The sequence below is a fragment of the Lemur catta genome, chromosome 4 (genome assembly GCF_020740605.2).
Source record: "Lemur catta isolate mLemCat1 chromosome 4, mLemCat1.pri, whole genome shotgun sequence".
Taxonomy (NCBI): Eukaryota; Metazoa; Chordata; class Mammalia; order Primates; family Lemuridae; genus Lemur; species Lemur catta.
This window is the reverse complement of record NC_059131.1, coordinates 91,450,465-91,470,191: the sequence shown is the minus strand read 5'-3', so window position 1 is coordinate 91,470,191 and position 19,727 is coordinate 91,450,465. Positions and strand designations below refer to the sequence as shown.

The window sequence follows — 19,727 nt, the reverse complement described above, 5'->3', positions numbered from 1 at the left end:
AAGGGAAGGGCAGAAGAGTCAGTCAGAGAAGTGTGGCATGAAAAGATCTTAGCTGTCATTGCTAGCTCTGAAGGTGGAGGAGGAGCCACAAGCCAAGGAATGCAGGTGATTTCTAGAATCTGAGAATGACATTTAGCTGACAATCAGCAAGAAAATGGAGATCTAAGTTGTACAATATGAGGAACTAAACTCAGCCAAAAGCATGAATGAGCAAAAAAGGGATTTTTACCCTAAAGCTTTTGGAAAGTAATGCAGCCCTTCCCAAACCCTGATTTCAACGTTGTGATATTCTAGAGACTCAGTAGTGTCCACTGGGTTTCTATCCTATGGAAAATGTGAGATAAGAAAGTTCTGTTTCTTTAAGCTTCTAAGGTTGTGGTAATTTGTAATGGCAGCAATAGAAAGCTAAGACAGAGTAGAGAGGGGAAAGTCTATAATAAACCATGGGGGGGTGGAATGTTGGGGCCATAAGAGAAAAGTACCACGAGTGTAAAAGTCCGGCAGAGTGGGGCTACCCTTAGCATCCAAGCTTGATTAGAACCAGGAGGTGGTTCCTGGTACCTTGCCTATACCTCTTACCTGATGCATCTCTGCCCCCACTTCTCAGGACTCTCCTTATCCTGTGAAGAAGCTGGATGTGGAGAAATGGAAATTGTTATGTTACTAGGCAGCCCACAAGTTCTGCTGTGTGAAGACTCTGAAACTCCAGGGAGGGTAAGCTCAGGTTTTTCTGTGGCCTGCAGGAAAGGCAGGGGATGCATGGTTGAGAGATCAGCAGTACCATGGACAGTAGCTTTTGTGTCTTCTGTGGCTTCTTAGTGCCCATTTTCAAAGGAGCAGAAGGACTAAGAAAACTAGCAGAGCTGCAGACAAACACTCTGCTTCTGTGTGAGAAGCCCTCCAGGAGCATGGATTCCCATAGTGAAAGCATGGCTTGGGAGATCCCAGAACCAAATCAGGTCCTTGTTAATAACGTTCACCGGATTTGATCCCAGGATCTCCTGAGCCGTTCACTTACTCTGGGAATTTAGAGTGTCAGCATGTTAGGAAGCACTGTAAATGCCTGTTCTTGATAGCTATGATCAAATTCCTCTTTCTAAGTTCAAATCCTTTAGGCATTCACCACATATTTAATGATTTTGGCTTCTGTCCTGCAAAAGAAGATGGATATCAGAATTGTTAAATTGCACTGAGTACCTGTGCTACTCTAAACACATGGCAGACGTTACCCCACTTAATCCTTACAAGAAGCCTCTGAGATTGGTACTATTTACTGTGTTTTACAAATGTGAAAACTGAGGTGTGGAGGAAATATTATTATCCCACAGTTGCACAGCTAGTATGTGGTGGCTCTGGGATAAAATCTATATAATATAGCCCCAGAGACCATGTTTCTCACAGCTGCGGTGGTGGAGGGAATAAAGGCACCTCAAGACGTCTATATCTTAATCCTGGACCCTGTTAATATATTGTGCTACATGGCAAAAAAAGAATTAGGGTTGCTAATTAGCTGACCTTAGGCTAGAGAGATTTTCCTGGATTATCTGTATGGGTGCAGTGTGATCACAAGTGTACTAAAAAGAAGAAAAGAGAGGAAGAGGAGAAGGTTGGACTAATGTGACATGAGAAGGACTCAATTCACCACTGCTGCCTTTGAAGATGGAAGGGAGCCACAAGCCAAAGAATGCAGGCAGCACTCAAAGCCGGCAAAGGCAAAGAAACAAAACCTCCCTTTGATCCTCCAGGAAGCACTGCAGCCCTGCTGACATCTTGATTTCAGTCCAGGGAGGTCCCATCAGACTTCTGACTTATACAGCTATAAGGAAATACATTTGTATGTTTGGAAGCCACTAACTTTGTGATAATGTGGTACAGCAGCAATAGAAAACTAACACATCTGCTAACTCCTGTTCTCAGGCCATAATCAGTGTTTCTCAGAAAGGTAACTCCCTTAACCTCCACCCATCCTCAAGGCTACTTGAAAAGCATGGTGTTTGCCATACATATCATTTCTCAAGATTGATGTCCTATAGGCCACCACCGCCACCTGCCCTCCCTGATCAAATTGTTGCTATTTAGAAATTATGAAGCTGCCACAGCCACGAACATCCTTTCTCTGAGTTTCCATATGTGGATGACTGCCACCTCCCTCCGCCTCCAAATAACACAGCACTCTCTGGCTATTCACGCATGGGGTTAACGCCCCTCAATAACATTGTCCAAGACACTGGTTTTAATGCTTAAGCCATTTTTCTCTCTTTCTACATATTTCCCTGCCCAAAGAGAAGATAGTGGAAGGAGGTAAAGCCATTGGCCAGTATTTCTAGGATGACAGGCTTCCTCTTCCTCTGGCTGGAGACTCCATGGACTTGCATCTAGGTATAGCCACTAGCCTTCCCCAACCATCCAGACATCCCTTTTTTTTTTTTTTTTTTTTTTTTTGGTGGTGGTGGTGAGGGAATGGATAGCTATCTGCATTTTCATGTGAAAACTAATTTCGGTTTTAGTCAATAAAACAACCATTTTAAAAGGGAATATTAAAAATAGAATGTTTTGAGACTGGGCATATTGATCAGGCCCTGGAAGCTCTTGGCCCCAGCCCATGACAGAGCAGGGAGCAGGACTGAATCATCCAAGCATCCTCAATAAGCCCTCATTTTTAAAATGTACTTGCCTTGCCTCATTTGCTTTGAGGAGGAGGGTGGGCTGTAGCCTCCAAGGAAAGCTTGCTTACCTCTGAGCCATATTGTTATCCATTCCAATATGCCACTCTAAACATATCCCAGACCAAGAGAGAAAAGGAGCATCTCAGGGGAATGCGTTGTCTCTGACTAATGTGTCCACAGCGAACCAGAGAGCAGCTGGCATTGGCCCTTGCAGGAGCTGGTATTCATGTTTATGGCATGCCTCGTCTCTTAGCTTCTGAGGTTTAGGCAGACAGTTTTTCTCATTTCAATTTGGACTACACTTGTTTTTCAGTTACCAGCCCACCAAAAAGCCCACCAAAGAAAGCTCATTATTTTGCCTCCAGAAACACTCCTTTAAAATTCAGAAAATGCTAACAGAACAATACTTAGACTAAGCTGACTGTCCATTTACGCTGCAAAAATTCTATTACATTTGGAGATTTAGAGCAAAGTAATTTGACCGCTTTGAGGCTTTTGACATAATTGATCAAAGTAAAAGCTGTTTCCACTCAGCTCCTTTACTTTTCTGAGTTTGTCTTTCAATCTATTTGTCCCACAGTGACTTTCAAAGGAATTGCTTGGATTTGTCTAAATTTTTTTTTATTTCAGCTTATTTTGGGGGTACAAAAGTTCAGGTTATATATATTGCCCATGCCCCCCCATGCCCCCAAGTCTGAGCTTCAGGAGTGTCCATTCCCCAGACAGTGCACATCGCACTCATCATGTAGGTATACACCCATCCCCTCCCCCTCATCCCCCACATCTGTCCAACACCCAATTGGTGTTATTCCCAAATGTGCACTTAGGTGATGATCAGGGAAACCAATTTGCTGGTGAGTACATGTGGTGCTTATTTTTCCATTCTTGGGATACCTCACTTAATAGAATGGGTTCCAACTCTCTCCCGGAGAACAAAAGAGATTCTATATCACCGTTATTTCTTATAGCTGAGTAATACTCCATGGAATACATATACCACATTTTACTAATCTACTCATGTATTGATGGGTATTTGGGTTGTTTCCACATCTTTGCAATTGTGAATTGTGCTGCTATAAACATTTGTGTGCAGGTGTCTTTTTAATAGAAAAAAATCAAACAACCCTATAAAAAAGTGGATTTGTTTAAATTTAGTGTATCAACAAAGGACCTCAAAACTCATCTAATTTTTTGACACAAATAACTTTCAATTTATATTTTTTAGAGGTAGTCCATGTAAAAGTTGGGTATATCTTAAATATAGCCAGTCTATGAAAGTCTGTATGAAAATAAAAAGATTAATGAGGGTAATTTTCACTTTTAAACAAAAGTTTCCAATAGCAAATAGCCCTATAATTTTATCTTATTTGCTAAGGTCCCATTCATACCTGACATTTGAGGACCAAAATCTGTTGTGTTAAACAAGATAGAGGTGTTATCACTTTATATTACTAGATTGCAACATTTAATAAGTCTTTTACACTGAAATCACACAACCTTAAGTAAAAATTCTGGTTCCCAAAATTATTAGATGTGCAAACATAGTCAGGTTACTTAAACTCCTTTACTCCTTTTTCTTCAATTTCTTTATCTATAAATGGAGACAGTAAGAATCTATCTTAATATATCATATACAGGAAAGAGTAGGTGTTCGCCTGGCAGCAAGTTTCTAAGCAACTTTTCTGGCTTGAATCAAAGAAGGACTACACATCTGTGTCACAGCAATAGATACTATTTCATTAATTCCAATTTTGTGCAATAATAGAAGATATAGAATCATAAAACTAATATATTTATTTTGAGGTAACTCTCTGACTTAACCAAACTTTTCTGTGCACTAAATAATTAAACTTAAAAATGAAATATTTATAATGAATAAACAAAAAACTTAAATTTCTCATTACTGCCCATGTATACTATAATGTCAACTTAAAATTACAAATCTACATCTGTTGCTGAATTTCATATTTTAAACTGTATTAAAAGATTATTACTCCAATAGCCTAAATTTGTTTAAGAATCTCAGGGACATAAATTGCCTAAATGTGTAAAATCTTAGACCTGAGAAATCAATTCTATCTTTTTAAGTGTTATAATTTTGATTTTATTAATTTTTTTTATTTGTGATTTTTTATCTGAGATTAAAAGATACATTTCTAGTCAGGGAGGCCATTACTATTCCTGCTAATTGGGGTTGTTTGCAATCATTGCTACTTAATGCTAATTCTCTTAGAGTTGGAAGATATAGGGCCACTCAAGCAATTGTGTTCCCAAATACAGAAATTGGACCTGGTGATTTTAGCTCAGCTAGCAAGGTACCTGGCTCTGAAGATTGTCATGAGCTTCACAATTTTAAAAAGGAATTGGCCTCTTAGTTCACATAGTGTAATTCCTTGTCTGATCTCCCTTCTCAACCAAGTAAAATACTTTACTGGATTTTTCGTTTTCTTCTTTTTTTTGCATTTGTGATATTATATTGTTTGTCTGTTCCCTTCCTTCCTTCATTTCTTCCTACCTACCTTCCTTCCTATTTTTCTTCCCACACAGCCTTATGGATATTCAAAAATCTGAATTAATTTCAGTTATCTCTTATCTCTTTATCTCACTTGCGGATTCAACTTCACTCCAAGGTCATTTTATTGACACAGCAGAGTGATTCAAAACATGGAGTTTAGAAAACTAGAGAAACTGCTAGTTTAGTAAATAAATGCCCAAATAAGCTTATTCATCCATATAATGAAGATGTGATAAAAAGGATATTTTAAAGTTCTTTGGCAATACCAACAGAGGAGACAAATGATTATGAATCTCTTAGGAGTTGTTAAAATTGTTTTTTCCCCAAAATGAATATATTGAATACGACTGCCAAAAAAGAATAATTGAAACCAAATACATATATAGATACAAGAATACACTTAAGATTTACAGGAATGTACATAAACATAGACATTATATTTTATCCACTAATGGGTTTTATAAAATTTTAAATTTTATTTAAATTCAAATTTAATAATTAGTTCAATACAGAACATTTGACTTATTTATTCAATTAAGAAGATATTTAAAGTACCTTCTCTGGACTAAGCATTATTTAATTGCTTCCTATTCTTTTTTCTTGATCCTAAACCTATCAATTTAGGTAAGTACAGTTATAGGCATATGTAAATCAACAAGATGTGTGTCTATAGCTACAATTATAATCTTTGTATTATATTTACATTATAATTTATATCTATTATATATTTATATTATAATATTTATAATTAATTTATTTGAGTGATTATACTTGAGGATATCCATATTTTACAAACAGAGAGACTTTAGTTCAGCTTATTTATCAGTCTTTCAGACTATATCACTCCAATCATCACAGTTCTCACAATATCTTCTCTATACTAGTATAAGCAGCAGCAAATTTATTTATTCATTCATTTAAGGTACACTTATTACTTACTGTGCCTTAGGAAGTGTGCTATATGCAGAGGATACTGAGATGAGTAAGACTCAGCCTGTACTCCAAGGATGTCTAATCAGGGAGAAAGACATGCAAACAAATAATTATGACACAGTTTGATGCTGTCATAGAGGCAAGGAGCAAATCTGGGTGTGATCAATGCTGCTGGGGGTAAAAAGAGGACTTCCCAGCAGAAAAGCTGTTTGAACCAAGTGTTGAGGAATATCCTAGAGCCTAGCAAGTAGTCAGTGGCCAAAGGTAAAGAACCATATTTTAAGCTGGAAGAATAATGCATATAAAGCCATTGTGAAATTCACAAATGTTTATTGAGGTAGTGTTCTGTGCAAGGAAATGGTGAGCCTACAATTGAGGGGGGAGGGATATAAATACATTAGTAAACAAATTCAGGTGACTTTCCATAGTGACAAATAGCATAAAGAAAATACAACACAGTAAGGTAACAGAGAGATACTGGAAATACAGCTGGCATTTGATGATGTGGTCAAGGAGAGTTTCTCTGATGAGGTGACAGTTGAGACCTGGATAAGAAGTGGGGACCGGCCATGCCTAGGCATGGGGGGAAGCTATAGGCATGTCCCAAGTACAAAGTCCCTGAAGCAGAAATGAGCTTGACTCATGTGAGGATTAGAAAGGTCAGTTTGGTTGGAGTGATTTGAATGAATGGAAGAAGGGAAGGAGAGAAGGGAGAGGGTAGACAGCAGTCAGATCATACAGGGCCTTATAGACCAAGCAATGGAATGCGAACATTAATCAAGTGCAGTGTGAAGCCAAGTAGAAGATTGCCACGATCTGATTATGTTTCCAAAATTCACTATGGGAGTTAGGTGGAGAATATGTTTAGGGCATGAGAAGGAAGAAAGAAGAGTCTCTTGCAAAGGTGCAGGAAAAGCATGATGATAATATGAGTTGGGGTGGTAGAGACCAGAAGCCGAGCAGCCATCAGGGATACTCTAGGTACTTAGTATGGCTGGATTTTTTTTAAATGTTGAATATACACATGGAACAAGATAAAGATTAGTTGGGATAAATTGGCAGGGTCTGGGGGGTCTAAACCATATTTTAATGGTTTGGATGTTGAAATGAACTTTTTTGGCAATTTGAAAACATTAAGGTTTTTAAGGAGAAAAAGAAAGCACAGCATAAACAGATTTGGATTTTATGATAGTTCTAGCTGCAGCATTGTGAAGAAGGGATTGAGAGGGGGAGTTTGGAGCCAAGGAGACAAGACAGATCCCTACAACACTGGTGACTGTGGGAAATGTAAATATTGAGGGATTAAATGAAGGAATGTGTGGTAAACCTAAAATGGAGGGGATGGTTTTAAAATAATAAAAATTAATATAGATTGGTGATTGATTGGATGCCAGAGCATAAGGAAAAATCATAAATCTAGGATGACACCCAGTTTTCTGTTTGGTTTTGTTTGTTTAACATTGGTGATTTGATGAGTGAGGGCACACTTCAGTAAGATAAAAAACTTGAAAAGGGGATCTGGTTTTTGGTGATGATATGGAAATTTGAATCTCTGCTGGACTTCCAAGAGATGTCCATTAGCCAGTAGGTGATCAAGGAAAGTTAAGGCAAGGCTGGAAATTTAGGATGTTTCATAGACGTAGGAAGGAGCTCACATGCTGGTACTCATGGTAGAAATTAAATGGAGTGTGGGGTAGTTTGGAGGACAGTAATCCAAGTACTGAAGTCAGAAGAACAGCTCACAAACATGGAGACACCAAAAGTGTTATGAAGATATGCAGAGCTTGTGTTTACCATTACTGGGTTAGTAATCTAGACATGGCTGGGAAAGAAGATGAGCCTTAAAAGTCAATAAGTGAGAAAGTTTGGGCAGCATTGGTCCAAACTTAGATTGTTCTGGAGCAAGCTTCTAGGTACAAACCACAAAGGCTGTCATAAGTTCATATGGAGTCATCACCTTGGCTCAGCCTGAAAGCTTTTGTATTGTTTACCTGCTTCAGGGAGGAAGGAATACGCAGCATGACCTGGCCTGGCCCTCCCAGGGGGCCTCCTGGGAGCAACTGGTTAGCAGGAGTAAAAGAGTGAAGAAAGAGGCAGTTTAAGAGAGTTCCATCCAGATCCTTGTTTCTTAAAAATGTGATCTGAGAACCACTTGCAACAGAATCACTGGGAATTTTTGTTAAAAATTATGTGTATTCCTGAATGCTACCCAGATCTACTACATCAAAATCTCTGAGAATAGGGTTATATGTCCTTTGTAGTCAAGCCATATATTTAGTACTCCCTAGGAGCTCCTTTGGACTTGCCCCCAATATTTATAGGTTAGCTCAAAATCCTGACTTCCTAAGGTCAAGTCTCCTGGCACCTAGAACGATTCACGTTTGGTAGGTAAACAAGGTAAGTTAACACAGTAGTCAGCTTGGCCAGAGCAAGTCTGCTCAGAACAATTACTGAACTCACACCTAAAAGTCAGAATTGCACTGGTAAAAGCCAAACCCTAGGTACTGTTTTGTATTAGCAACTAAGGACAGCTGTGCCTACTCACAACGCTGCCTCCTGTGTTGCTTACTGTGGTTGTGTTTTGCTCTCGAGCTTTCCTCCGATTTTGTATGCATGTGAAAAAAAATCAATACATTCATGGTACTCAGTATAATCTGTGGCACCTGTTAAGTACTTAATACATGGTAGCTATTATCATTTTTTTCTTTCTTATTACTATTTGCATTTTTTTGAGGGGGGTAAGTTGTGAAATTGGAAAGTAATTCCTCGAAGAAAATTCTGAAATTACAGTACTATAGAAATAATAAATCATAATTGTTATAATAGAAACTTTATTTAAAAATCTCTCTTGGTTATTGATTCCTTTTCTGAGACAGTAAAGTATACACAATCAAAAGGTTGTGCAGAACTGAAAAATAATTTTCAAAATTGTGTGTGAATTTCAAAATGTTTTTTTTTAACATATGAACAGCGGATGAGTATTCAAAGCAGGGCATAGGAGGTACTAGAACATTTTCTGAAGAGCCCCTACCCCTCAAAGGAGTTAAGTGAAAAGAGGGGGCAATTATGTTGCAAGAAGGCTGAAACCAAGATTTGATGCATTTTGACAGTGAAAAAAACGACCCAGGCATAGGGCTGTGGAGATGATGCAGTTAATCAAAAACATCAACTTCATAAATTCTGATGTATTCTGAGATGGCTGTCCCCTAAAGACAAGTCTAATAACCATAACTTAATGTGCCTTCCAGGAGTCATAATGTGGTTCTGTCTAATAGGAAATCAGCTAGCAGGATATTTGCACTTGGAATTGGAAACTGGGAAGAAATGGAGACAAATTGAAAATCCATAAATCAGATGATTTAAGAGGCCCCATCGGTGCATGACTGAAAAATAACCAGGGTGCGGGTTTGTAGATTTTGCAAGTATTTAATTTTCTCAGTTAAACATTTTCAATTAAAAGATCTTAGATCTGTCTCTTTTGGGGGGGGGTTGTCTAAATAAAGCAGATAAAAGAAAGCAGTGCCTTTAAAATTAGAGAGGCTCTGCACCATATTAATGAGGTGACTTTCTCATCACGATGCACCCATCATTAATCACAGGGTTGATAAACCTCAGGCCAAATCTAATCTGGTGCTTACCTGGTTTTGTAAATAATGTTTTACTGGCACACAGCCACTCTCCTTCTTTCATACATCTCCTATGGCTGATTTTGCACTACAGCTGCAGAGTTGAGTATTGCAACCGACAGCATGACCTGCAAAGCCTCAAATATTTATTATCTGACGCTTTACAGAAAAAGTTTTCCGACCCTTATCTTGTATACAGCCTGGTATAGATTAAAAGCTCAGTATTCTTCAGTGCACTTAAAACATATGTTCTATATATACTTGTTCTATATATTCTTGATTAACATCCCTAAGATTCAGTTATCCTCAATGCTAAAATGGGCATAATGAAACCAATCTCACAAAATCTTTTCGTGTACTAAGTGCTTAGAATATGGTTTGTGCATAAAACATAATATTTCATTCTTCTTCCTCCTCTCTCTTCGTTTAATGGTAACAGGTGCTCATTTAATCCAGAATAGTCAGTGGCATACTCACTCATGATGATATAGCTTTCTACATTTTCAGAAATGCGGAAATAATTTACTCTCCCAATTCCAGAATCGACAGTCTATAATTATTCATTAGGTGCATTTTTTTCTTTTATCTTTTTCTTTCCCTTTTAGCTAAATATATGTTTTCCTATAAATTAAATAAGTCCTCTCTTTTTTAATGTATTTACCATAGGGGATCTAATTCATTTCATTTCTCTGGTAAGACACAATATCGTAAAAGACTGTGATGGCTGAATACCTTGCTGTTAAGGAAGTAAAAGCAGCACAGGAGTATTTCTTAAGAAAATTCCCTCAATCCTTTAATTTGGGGCCACCCTCAATCTACTAGGAGAAAGCAAATTCTCACTGGATGAATGCAGCAGACCCAGAACTCCAGTGAGGTGTGGTTGATGAGGGGACCAATCAAAAGAATACTCCTTTTCAATGCTTTGAGGAGGCCTGTGGACTGAGGGACAGAGCCCTGTGGAGGCAGGTTTTGTGGGTGTGGCCCTCCCCTCAGCTTTGTGAGGGAAGCCTGGCTTTCATACTGTGCTCTTCTTGAAGCAGGAGCTTCTATCTAGAAAGTTGCACAGAGGCATTCACAAGCAGTATTTTCTCAAAGGTGTTGTAGGTAGATGGCTTTACGTTCACCACCACCACTCCTCATCATGTTTCACTTGATGAAACACCTTCAGACACCTTTTCTCCTCAGATTCCACAGGCTCTCTGTGGCAAGTAACCCGTCTCCACTCCCCGTCTCCTCAGCTGCTGCTTCCTCATCTGTGTGGAACTCAGTCCTTCTCCATTTCTTCTTTACAATACCTTGGTCCTTTCCCTGCCTCTAGCTCCACATCTGGTACCTCCAATTGCTCTTCAATATGATCTCAGATAAGGTTTTATTGAGGGAGAAAATGTGGTTCGTGCCAAGCAAACAAAAGATCTTCCCCTGATCCGATCCCATCTTTCTATTCAGGGTTATAAATGGCATCAATGACAAAAGCTTCTTTCTTCTTCCCTGGCTCAAAGCCAGGTGGAGACGAGCTTTGTTTTTTTGTTCTTTTTTTTTTTTAATTTTTATTCCCAGAGAGGTGAATGGGCTAAGGGTGGGTTTAAAAACAGTGCACACACAATTTGATGTGACTATGGCTTTAGCAATGCTCCAAGTTAAAAGAGACAATCTATATTCCAGGACATGCAGGGCAACTCCTGAAAGCAGCAACAGGGGGAAAAAAATGCAATTTTAACAGTTGTTACCATTTACAGAGTCAGTACACTTCTTGTAACACATAAATATATGTATTCATATTTTACTAGAAGCATGAATAAAAATTGCTTTTGAAGCACAACTTTGATTTACTTAAATATTTGTCCATTAGAATTCATCCAAACACTTGGAAAATTTTAGTATAAATGACAAAATTTAAATATTAATTGAATTAGTATAATTATAAGCCAATTTCCATTACGACAAAACTAGTCTATATCTGTTTGAAATTCTATGAGATACAGACCATTGTGTTAAACAAGGAGCAGAGAAGGAAATCTAGATAATTAAGAGAGTTGGGCCATGATATAATGTGCTGGTGGTGCCAAAAGACAAACTCTAGCTATCTTCTAATAGAAGTTTTATATTTGAGGATTTATGGACATAGCAATCTGGAGTGTCTCCTCCATACTTTGGCACAATCTCGGCTTTGAAAAGCAGGGGATTTCAGGTGGCCCCTGATGCTCCTCCACTCCATTTCCCGTGGACTTCTGAGAGTTCTCAGTTACCCACGACCTGGGAGAGGATTATGACCCATCACTGGCCTTGGGGGCCAGTCAGTACACAGTAGGTTTTCAATGAATATTTTTACAGGGAATTGGTGATACTAACATTCCAAATATTATTTTCAAACATTAATCTTCCACATTGAAGTACACCTTAAGACAGTATACTTTCATTATGCAATTGCACACATCTTTTTTGTTTGTTCAATTGCTAAATTGCATTGATCTAAAGGTCATAAACCCTGAAGCCAAATGGCCTAGACTTAATTCCCAGCTTCAACATTTTTAGTTACATTTAATATATTCATAGGCAAGTTGGTTACTTGCTTGTGCCTTAATTTATTCATCTGTAAAATGGGCATAATACTAGTATCTACTTCATTGGATTCTTGTGAGTATGACAGAAGATGATATGTGTTAAATACTTAAGAGAGTTCTGGACCCATAGTAAGATCTACATAAATGTTATGATTTCCTGTGTTCCATAACCTATGTTCTGAATTTATTCGTCAGAATAGGATAGGACATGTTGCATCCTAAAATTAACCCTAAAATTACAATTCCTTAAAGCAACAAAGGCCTATTTCTCATTCATGGCCAAGGCTTGTTAGTGGGGAGATGAATTCCACATAATCACCTGTCAATCCAGGCTGATGACTCTTCTCCTATTTTGAAACAACAAAGTCTAGAACATGTGGCTTCTTTATTCATGCAGCTGAGAGTTTGCTGGAAAGTCTTGCACCAGCAATTAAGTACTATGGCCTGGAAATGACAAGCTTTACATCTACTCACAGCATGTGGTCAGAGTTAGTTGCATGACCCCACCCAGTTGTAAAGCGGGGGTGAGGGATAGCTTATGAATGTTTACGAATATTCGGTGAGTAGATCAGTCAATGTTATTGCTCCAGTGAGCAAATTCCCTTATGTTAACAATGTTTAACACTATTTCTTATCTTTTAAGATGCGTATCTTATTCATCTTTATGTCTCCCATAGTGCCTAAATACTGTTCATAGTAAGTATTCAATAAATGTTTGTGAAAGAAAGAAAGGAAGGAAGCAATGCAGGAAGGAAGGAGGCATGTATTATCTTTGAGAACTCAGCAGTTGAAGGAAGATATACGCAACAGGCAGAAAATTGAAAAACACAATAACCACAACAAAAATCCCTCTGGGCATTACAAAATAATTAGCTACTTTAAAAAATGGATTCATCTTACCCTAACAGAAAACTCAGAAAGTGAATATTGTTAAGCAATATTTGATATACTTGACTCAGGAATAAATCTGTCACATAAACCAAGAAGCATCTATGAACAGAAGAGGCGAGCAATGGTATTTTCTTTCTCTGTACTTGAAGTTAAAATGCCTCCTCTGAATATTTATTATTTTCAGATTAGTGTTAAGTGGTATTGCTCTTTCAATTGCCATTCAGTTTCACTTAACTCTTTTGTTCCATAAATGGATTTATCGTCAAAGCCTAAAATTATTTCATACAAAAAGCCTGGTTAGACATTATTTTTACCCTGTCCTTCTTACTTCTAAAAGGGAAAGTGAGTAGAGAGGTAGAGGTAAGAAGTAAATAGGAATTAAAATATTGGTATAATATCAATCTTAAGACACATTAGCTGAGTTACATGTCTCCTTACTGAAAAACAAAAATCTATTCAACCCATGTGCCCATCAATTCATGAATGGATTAACAAAATGTGATATATGTATACCATGTACTACTCAGCCATAAAAAAGGATGAAATATCCTAAGTGAAATATCTCAAAAATGGAAAAACAAACACCATGTATGTTCTTTAATAAATTGTAACTAAGTACACATACGACACAAGTACCCATACGACAGTAAAAGCCATTGGAAATCAAGCAGGGAGGAGTGGGGGAGGGGAAGGGCAAAAACCCACCTAACAGGTACCATGAACACTATTCAGATGATGGGCACTCTTATAGCCCTGACTCAAGCCATGTATCAAAAACATTTGTATCCCCTCAATATTCTGAAATAAAAAATAAAACAAAGTTATAACCCAATGAAAAAAAAGTTGTTGAGAATCTAGAATTCCTAATGCCACCCCTACCCAACCCCCACTTATGTATTTATAAGCTTAAAAAAATGCCATAAATTTAGTGGAACAAGTATTATTCAAGTGATACAATGGAGAGAGGATAAAGGGAAAAAAAAATTAAAACATTTAAACTCTGCTCTGTATGGACATGATATATACAGACAGCTTAGTATACTGGTAAAAGCAAAGCTTTTAGATCTAGATTATCTAGGCTCATATTTCAACTTTCATGTTTATTAGCTATGTTACAACCTGCTTAACCACTTTCTGTCTTCATTTTTTATCTCTAAAATAGGGGAAACAGTAAGACCTAATGGGGGATTAAATTAGTTATTATATATAAAGTGCTTATTTTAGTTTCTGGCACATAGTAGGTGCTTAATGTTTTCTATGATTACTAGATGCTTAGCTATGTGGTTGACATAGATTATCTCGTTTTATACCAGATTGTGCAGGTTAGGCATTTTGCTCAAGATCATACAGCTAAGAAAAGGTGGCTAGAAGAATTAAAACCTAGCAGTAACTACAAAGCTTTGGCTTTTTATTGAGTACCAGACACGCTGGTGCTAATGAGAAGGGCAAGAAGAAAGTCAGGATAGCTACAGAGTTGATTGATTGCTTTAACTTCCAATTCCTTCATTATCTATTTTATTTCATATTTACCTTTTAGAGGAGTTTTAGGTTCACAGAAAAATTGAGCAGAAGGTATAGAGAGTTCTTATATACCTTCTACCCCTACACATGCATAACCTCCCCCACTGTCAACTTCCCACGCCACAATGGTACATTGGTTACAAGTGATAAATCTGGATTGATAAATAATTATCACCTAAAGTCCATAGTTTACATTAGGCTTCACTCTTGGTGCTGTACATTCTATGGGTTTTGACAAATGTGTAAGGGCATATATCTACCATTGTAACATACAGAATAGTTTTGCTGCCATGATAATCCCATATGCTCTGCTTTTTTTTTTCCCCAACCTTCTAACCCATGGCAACCACTAATCTTCTTCTTCCTGTCTCCATCATTTTTGCCTTTTCTAGAATGTCTTATGGGCTTTTCAGATTGGCTTCTTTTACTTAGTAATACACACTCAAGTTTCCTCATTATCAAGCAATGTCTTTTCACAGCTTAACAGCTCATTTCTTTTTCATGATGAAAATGTTCCATTGTCTGACTATACCTTAGGTTAATTATCCATTCACCTACAGAAAGACATGTTTGTTGCTTCCTCTTTTTGGCAGTTATAAAATAAAACTATAAACATCCATGTGTAAGTTTTATGATGGACATATGTTTTTAAATTTCTAGGTCGTATCTTAAGAGTATATTTAGTTTGTTAAGAAACTGCCAAACTGTCTTCTAAAGTGGCTGTATTATTTTTCATTCCCACCAGCAATGAATAAGAGTTGTGTTGTTTCACGTCCTTTCCAGCATTTGGTGCTGTCAGTGTTTGGGATTTTGGCTATTCTAATTGGGGAGTAGTGTTATCTCATTTTGTTTTAACTTCCAATTCCTTAGTGACGTTTGATGTCGAACAACTTTTCATATGCTTACTTGCACTTCATTATCTTTCAGTTTTTACCTCTAAACTTTTGTGGAGATTATATTTTGTGGTACAGTACATGTTTGCTTTTGGCTTCCTGAAATCTGCTTGTTCTCTTGTGACAGTTTTCTACGAACTTCTTTGGGGGAACCATCTCCTGTCAACCCTCAGACTCTGAGTTTCAGATGGAATTAATTCAGTCCCTTCCCTTATTCCAGTGAGCAAAAACTGAGTCTTCTGGTCAAGTGACTGTTTCAAGGACAGGCACCTGACTCTTGGAACCAATGACATCCAATGAAACTTACATTGATGTTATCGGGAAAACAATGGATTTTCTTTCCTCCTGACCTTGAAAATGGGAGAATATAAAGTTACAGTTAACTTCAGTCAACTTTTGACCAAGAGGTGACAGAAAAATATATTTGAAACTCATTTATTCCAGCTGTGGCATTCTGATATTTTTATTGAGTGGTTTATGTTACTTACGATCTCAGAACTGCCTTGATTCCTCTTGTTTATAAGCATGGTCTTCCCATCCAGCCATGACACTTTAGAAAATCCATTCAATTATTTGCTTTTCTATTTAAGATAGCTGATCTGTTTTTATGATGTGCACCTAATGATGCTATCTGATAAAGTATGCATGAAATATCACATTTCAAATTGTGTCTATTTTAGAGGACAACTAATCTCTTACAAGAAATCAGATAGTTGTCCCATTTGTAAATAGAAAAATATTCAGTGTGGATCTCTTGACCAGAAAAAGTAGACTTCAGTTTTAGCTTTACTAGAAAGAGAAATATTTTTCTGCATTTTGACTTTCATTTTATTCCAGTTGTCCAACTGGTGAAGTAGTCTTAAATGTGATAAGCCCTGAAAAAGATGGCTAACGAGTGTTTCATTAGTAGAATTCTAGACTAAAGTAAGCATCCCTGCTAATGTCATGGCTCTTGAGACTGTGAAAAAGTGTCATTAGTTTGAAACTTTATTAATTTGAACTATTACAGAAGACACTCAGTCTGGAAAGTTTCTTCTAGGATATTCTCTTGGCTGGACGGCAATAAGCCTGGCTGGGGTTGGAGGAGACAGTTCTCATTTCATTAGGTATTTATGCTATGGTTATCATGGTAGCAGCCAACTCATTACAGAACAGGACATATCGAATTATTCTGAGTCAGTGAGGCTCCAGTGACAAGGTAGTCCACAGGGAAACTGAGAGTAGGAAAATGAGAGCATTTATTGTTCCTCTAAATAAGAAGGAAACCAAGAAGCACCCTTTCATCCTCCCCAAAACTGAAACTGTGCCCCTTCTAAATTCCCCAAGGGCTTCATATTCCCGCCATTTGATTTGAAGGAAAGAGGAGTGTTTTCCTAGTTTTATATGTGCCAAGTAAATGGGATACTCTGCAGGAAATGAAGTATTGACATAGTGATCGTAGTGGCCCTGTATAAAAGGATTCTGCTTCTATTTCCATTTCCGTTACAACTTCCTTCCAATCAAAGAGAATCTTATAGCTTTTGCCACAAAGTTTATGCCAAAGCCATTGGTGAGTGTGATTAATTTGGAGTGTTAGGATATATAACATTTACCTCCTCAAATGGGCCTTTTTCTTTCACGTATAAGGTTAGTGATTCTCAACATTAGCCACTCATTAGAATTGCTTTGTGACCAGGACATCAGCATTGTTTTAAAGTTCCCCAGAGGATGATGGTACCATCCAGCACCAAGCTTCAGTCATCCATAGGCTCTCAACCTATAGTATTAATACTAGTCCACATTTCTAAACATTTACTGTGAGTTTTACCAATTTATTTTCATGGTTATAAGGGCAATCATTACATCATCATTATTATTATTGCAACTTCTTACAACTATGATTTGTGCTTCAACTCAAGGTCAAGATGACGTCTTATCACTTGATAGGTAAGCTCACAGAAATACATCAGCCACAAGGCAGATTCATGATCATGTGCATTCTTATCCCAAAACTATACAAACAGTATACACACCAACTGGTGTGCTGCCAGGAAAGCTTTGTAGCTTACAGTCTTCAGAATTCTTAAGTCTGAATGTTACTGGTAACGAAATTTTTATAATTAAACTGAGGCATTGGTATATATATTTTTTATAATAATAAACCTTTCTAGAATGAGTGCTTACTTCATAAATCAGAGCTGGGGGAACAAAACAAATTTGGAAGTGGGAAAGTAGTGAAGACTTGGATATGAATATAATTCCAGCAGGGAACCTGAAAACTATAAGTTATTTAACATTTATTGGGAACTGTCAGGTAGATCAAACTGTAAATGTAAAAACTTAGTTTAAAAAGCTCAAAATACAGTGTAGGCAAAATGCATTGAAGAATTTTAATGTATTAGTGTATTTCACTGTATTAGTAAAAGCAGTTTTTTTATTATAAATAAATATTGTCTTGCCCTAGAGACATTTGGATTTGTACATTTGTGTTCTAATGCACTATAACCTCTCAGTGAGATAGAAAGAGACCTGTTGTAATCATAGACCTAAGATCTTAGGTATTTTCAACCCAAATCTTTATCAAATGTAGAAATGTCTTTCATAGCATTTCTGAAAAGTGGTCTACCTACCTATGAAGAGAAGAGAAGAGGAAGAAGAAGAACTCCAAATATAAGACATTGCTGGGATCTTGCAAAGCCCAGCCACATGGGACAAACAAGGAATTTTGTGCAATATACATGGATCGGGTTAAGAAACCTACAGGGTTCCTTGCACTCATGGACCACCATAATGTGATGTACTCAACTCTGGAAAGCCACTCAGCATTGGCCTTATCTGACATAGCTTGTTTTTACAAATATCCAGTCAGACTTACATATAGTTAATTCCCTCTAATATTTGCATAGTTATGATGTTCTATAATTATACATTATCTTTTGTGAATGTTCCAATTTCCAATCAAATGCTAAGCACATATACATATATCAAAACATCATGTTGTATACCATAAATATAAACAATTTTATTTGTCAATTAAAAAATAAATAAAATGTTTTAAAGAGGAAATGGGAAAGACAAAAAGAAATCCTAAATGCAATGAAAGGGGAAATGATACTCTTTTTTGTTCTGACTTCTTCCTCTTCTCTAAATATAATAATTGGTACCAATAATTGTGATTGACTTGCCTTCTAATTTTGTTTATGGTTTGTTCCTATATGCAGAAATTTTAATGCAGACACTTCTGATTTTTTTTCTCACCTCTTGTAATTTCTTTTATTGTTTTTATGCTTGGTCGGCATTTTTCTTTGTGAGATCAAATTATTTACCCATATTTTGTTCTGTCCTTATTTACTGCATTTTCCTCTCTTTCTTTCACTTTCTTTTATCTTTTTCCCTCCTCCCCATTATAATTTCTAATGCTGGTTTGCATTTATCTAAGTCTCATTCTGTGCCAGGTATTGTCCTGATCATTTTGCATCTTACATAGTCTACCCACTAACCCTGCAGGTTGATACTATTATTTTCCTCATAAAGGCTAAGATGTGCTCAAGGCCCTGAGGTAATTAAGCAGATGTTTTCCAATCCAAAGCCTTTGATCATAACTATTATGCTATTCTTCCTCATTTGTGGTTGGGTGTTCTGTTATTGTCGTGGATTGAAATGTCTTGCAACCTCAGCCAATAGCTCATTTAAAAAAACATTGAATTGTTTATTTCTACATCTTTAAATAGTATGATAATATCCCAACACACATTGCAGCTCTGAGAATTCCATGAGGTAGCGCACATAAAGCACAGAGCACAGGTTCGTTCACAGAACAAATATAACTGCCTTTTTTCTTCACATTGTTCCTGTTAAGGAGTTACTTTAGGTTGCAAGAAAGTTGGTATCGTGTCTTTCAATTACCTGTGTCGTTTCCCTTTCAACATATCCACAAGCCTCATTTCCTATCCTCAAACACGCATATAGGCCCCAGGTTAATCCCAAATAAGCAAATTGTTGGGTGGTAGGTTTTTAAAGGTAATTTTGAAAACAAATGATTGCTATTTTACCTTCAGACCACTAAAAACAAAGATTCTCAGCTGGAGAGCACAGCCTCAGGAATGGCTCACGCAGTGACAGATGATTCTTTGCACCATTTC

At 37.1% G+C, this 19,727-nt stretch overlaps 1 protein-coding gene across 3 annotated transcripts in view; it reads left to right on the top strand.

The window, feature by feature from the left end:
* The window catches only part of KCNIP4 (potassium voltage-gated channel interacting protein 4), a 1,084,926-nt gene that overhangs the window by 314,398 nt on the left and 750,801 nt on the right, over positions 1-19,727 (top strand). The window lies entirely within an intron of this gene.